This window comes from Apodemus sylvaticus, chromosome 14 (genome assembly GCF_947179515.1).
Source record: "Apodemus sylvaticus chromosome 14, mApoSyl1.1, whole genome shotgun sequence".
NCBI lineage: Eukaryota > Metazoa > Chordata > Mammalia > Rodentia > Muridae > Apodemus > Apodemus sylvaticus.
Window position 1 is genome coordinate 47,701,280 of NC_067485.1, and position 4,790 is coordinate 47,706,069.

General features: G+C 43.7%; 1 non-coding gene across 1 annotated transcript; it reads right to left on the minus strand.

Annotated features, from left to right (window-relative positions):
- Positions 1 to 1,602: 1,602 nt before the first annotated feature.
- Positions 1,603 to 1,730, minus strand: LOC127665308 (small nucleolar RNA SNORA17). Its single transcript, XR_007973359.1, has one exon. It is a non-coding gene; the product is annotated as a small nucleolar RNA SNORA17 (small nucleolar RNA).
- Positions 1,731 to 4,790: the final 3,060 nt, after the last annotated feature.

Below are 4,790 nucleotides of genomic sequence, written 5' to 3' on the forward strand. Positions count from 1 at the left end.
CTTCTTTGCTTGCAAATGTTCATTGCAATGACTAGTTCTTTGTCTAGTACAAGACTTCAGGATTCTGCTACTCTGCCAATACTAGAACTTTACTGGGCCTCATCCTGGATATACTGCCATTATATATTGCCCTAGGTCACGGAGATCCTGTAGTTTTGGATGTGTAGAACCAGTACCTTCATGCACTCAAGTATTTCATCCCTAGGGTAGATGTTGAAGTGGATTAATTCAAAGTCCTGTATCTGGGCCTGAGAGGTATCTGGTCAACCTGCCAGCTCTCATGTACTGGGGGTCAGCTCACCTGCAAGTCCTATGACCAGGACCAGATCTACTCTGCTACCCAGGTGAGGTGCAGGCCCTGCTTCTCCCAGTGTTGTAGCTGGTAAGAGACATGGCCAATTCTCCCACTCTCATGACCTTGTTCTTGCCATAGATGATGAGGGACAAGGGAGGGGAGAAGTGTCTCTTCTCCTGCTCTCATGACCTTGGAGCCAGCTCTCCTGTCTGCTATAGTGGTAAAGGATAAGAGAAGGGCATTTCTCCCTCACCCATGCCCTCAGGACAACTCACCTAGAACTCCAAAATTGTGAGTCAGCTCTACTATGCTGGCCAGGCAAGGTGCAGAGCCTACTCTCCTGAGCGCTGCAGCTGGTGAAGGGCAGGGAGAGCTCTCCTGTTGTCATGACTACAGGTTTTCCACCTTCTGCAGGTGGTGACTGATGAGGGGGGAGAAGGGTATTTCTCCCTCATTCACACGCTTACATGGGAAATGAGTATTAGGACCAGCTAACTTATGTTTGTATCTGCCAGGCCAGCTCATCTGAAATTCTAACAATACAGTTGGGGGGAGGGCGGTTGTTTCCAAATACTGCAGCCGGTTAGGGGCAGAATCAGCTTTCCTGCTGTCATGCTTCTAGGGCAAGCTCTCCCATGATGCCCAGGTGAGGGGTGAGGCTGGTTCTGTACAGCCCTCAGATATCAACCTGCCCCAGGGTAGCAACACAGAGTAGAGATATCCATTTGGCCTTTGGAAGTGAGAGACCCATACATGATGCCTGTGTCAGCATACCTTCCCATGGATCCCACCATGGTCCCAGCTGTCATCACTGGCTACTCACATCAGGCCATTCCTCACTACCTTTGAGATTCTAGTTTAGCCTCTCTTCATTGTGTCCACATCCTTCTCTTTCTTTCTTTTCCAATTCTCTACCACTTACCTGTTCCTCTTAGTGGTGTCCAGTACCTCTGAGTGTCTGGGGTCATCTCAGGAGTGGTCTCAGGAATTATGGCACGGAGCAGGGATCGTCTTGAATGTGATCTTCCCCAAAAGGCCTGAGTGGTATCAGACTGGTGTTCATTTCAATCTAGTTCTCTGCCTGAGCCCTATGACATCAGTCTGATAGTTGTCTTGGACTCACTCCTCACCTGGACTTCCCAAGTGGCCACCTGTCTCAGATTCACTCCTGATTGGGGCCCACAGTCCCATACAGGGTTCTTCTAGTCTCCAGCTTGCTTCCTGTCCTGGGAGGCTGTCTAGGCCTACCTGGTACAGGACTTGTTATCTCAGGTTACCTCTATGTCTGAGCTCCCTAGTTTAGGACTGGTAGTAGTCTCTGGTTCATCTGGTCCTAGGCCAGAACATTAAGCATAGACATAGGCTTTCTCTACTCTGCCACCTACTGACACATATGTGACATAGCAGCCACATCTGTAATGCCTCTAGGGGCGATTATCATCATCATCATCATCATCATCATCATCATCATCATCATTATCGTCATTAAGCTTGATTTAACACTATACCCACTTTCAAAATATATTACTGATCCTTATCAGCAGAAACAGCATGGCATTGGCATCATGAAAACAGACATGTATATAAATTTAACATAATAGAATCTGTATATAAACCTATGTAGCTACAGCCACCTGTTGTTTCCAGGAAATGCCAAAAACACTCACTGGAGAAAAATAGCCTCTTTAATAAATTATATTAGGAAAACTGAAAAGTCTACATGTAGAAGAATAAAATTAGATCTGTGTCATTCATCCTGTCAAAAATAATAAACCAGAAGCCAGCTGGGAGGAAGCAGCACACTCTGGTGAGTCCGGCCCCATAGAGCTTAGGATCCAGTCCTGAGGCCCCTGGCGGGAGCCTTCAGATCTCCGCTTCAGGATAGGGAACAGGCTGGGCCACAGGATCCAGTCCTGAGGCAGCAGCATGCTCCGGTGAGTCCAGCCCTACAGAGCAGAGGATCCAGTCCTGAGGCCTCTGGCGGGAGCCTTCTGGTCTCCACTTCGGGATCGGGAACAGCCTTGGCCAAGGCACCCCATCTCCAGGAAGTGCAAGAGGCCAGGTGTGCACCCAGAAGCCAGCTGGGAGGAAGCAGCATGCTCTGGTGAGTCAGGCCCTGCAGAGCAGAGGATCCAGCCCTGAGGCCTCTGGTGGGAGCCTTCCAGTCTCTGCCTCTGGATCTGGAACAGCCTGGGCCACAACAGCCTGGGCCACAGCACCCAGTCTCCAGTCAGTGCAGGAGGTCAGCTCTGCACCCTGAGACCAACTGGGAAGTGGCAGTTTGCACTGGTGAGTCCAGCATTGACAAGACCAACTAACACCAGTGAGAACTAGACGGCAAAAGGCAAACGTAGGAACGTCACTAACAGAAATCCAGGCAATATGGCAACATCTGAACCCAATTCTCCTCTACCAGCATGTCCTGGATACCCCATCACACCAGTAAAACAAGATTTGGATTTAAAATCACTGGTCATGATGCTGGTATAGGAACACATGAAGGACATAAATAAATCTCTTAAAGAAATTCAGGAGAAAATGGATCAAAAGTTAGAAGCCCTTACAAGGGAAACACAAAAATCATTGAAAGAAATTCAGGAGAATTCAGAAGCCAATAAGGAGGTAATGCAAAAATCACTTAAAGAAATACAGGAGAACTTTGGTCAACAGGCTGAGGTCATGAAAGAGGAAACACAAAAATCTCTTAAAGAATTACAGGAAAACACAAACAAGCAAGTGAAGGAGCTAAGCAAAACCATCCAGGATCTAAAAACAGAAGTAGAAACAACTAAGAAATCTCAAAGGGAGACAACTTTGGAGATAGAAAACCTTGGGAAGAAATCAGTGGACATAGTTGCAAATATCAACAACAGAATACAAGAGATAGAAGAAAGAATCTCAGATGCTGAAGATACCATAGAAACCATGGACTCAACAGTTAAAGAAAATGCAAAATGCAAAAAGCTTATAACCCAAAACATCCAGGAAATACAGGACACAATGAGAAGACCAAACCTAAGGATTATAGGCATAGATGAGAGTGAAGATTTACAACTTAAAAGGACAGCAAATAGCTTCAATAAAATTATAGAAGAAAACTTCCCTAACCTAAAGAGAGAGATGCCCATGAATATACAAGAAGCCTACAGAACTCCAAACAGACTGGACCAGAACAGAAATACCTCCTGTCACATCATAATCAAAACCACAAATGTACTAAGCAAAGAAAGAAAATTAAAGGCAGTAAGAGAAAAAGGTCAAGTAACATATAAAGTAAGACCTATCAGAATCACACCAGACTTCTCACCAGAGACTATGAAAGCTAGAAGATCATGGGCAGATCTCATGCAGACTCTAAGAGAACACAACTGCCAGCCAAAACTACTATACCCAACAAAACTCTCAATCACCATAGATGGAGAAACTAAGATATTCCATGACAAAACCAAGTTTACCCAATATCTATCCACAAACCCAGCCCTAAAAGGATAATAGGAGGAAAACACCAATACAAGGAGGGAAACTTCATCCTGGAAAAAGCAAGATAGTAACCTTTCATCAAACCCAAAAGAAGTTAACCAATCAAATCTAAAAAATAACGTCAAAAATGACAGGAAGTAACAATCACTATTCCTTAATATCTCTTAACATCAATGGACTCAATGCCCCAATAAAAAGACATAGACTAACTGACTGGATACGTGAACAGGACCCTATATTTTGCTACTTACAGGAAACACACCTAAGGGTCAAAGACAAACACTATCTTAGAATAAAAGGCTGGAAGACAATTTTACAAGCAAATGGTCTCAGGAAACAAGCTGGAGTAGCCATTTTAATATCAGATAAAATTGACTTTCAACCGAAAGTCATCAAAAGAGACTCTGAGGGACACTTCTTGCTGGTCAAAAGAAAAATACAACAAGAAGAACTCTCAATCCTGAACATCTATGCTCCAAATGCAAGGGCACCCTCTTTCGTAAAAGAAACTTTATTAAAGCTCAAAGCACACATTGCACCTAACATAATAATTGTTGGTAACTTCAACACTGCACTTTCCTCAATGGACCGATCAGGAAAACAGAAACTAAACAGGGACATAATGAAACTAATTGAAGCTTTGGACCAATTAGATTTAACAGATATATATATAGAACATTCTATCCTAAAGCAAAAGAATATACCTTCTTCTCAGCACCTCATGGTACCTTCTCCAAAATCGACCATATAATTGGTCACAAGACAGACCTCAACAAATATAAGAAGATCGAACTAATCCCATGCCTCCTATCAGATCTCTATGGAGTAAAAGTGGTCTTCAATAGCAACAAAAACAACAGAAAACCCACATACACGTGGAAATTGAACAATATTCTACTCAATGATACCTTGGTCAAGGAAGAAATAAAGAAAGAAATTAAAGACTTTTTAGAACATAATGAAAATGAAGACACAACATACCCAAATCTATGGGACACAATGAAAGCAGTGCTAA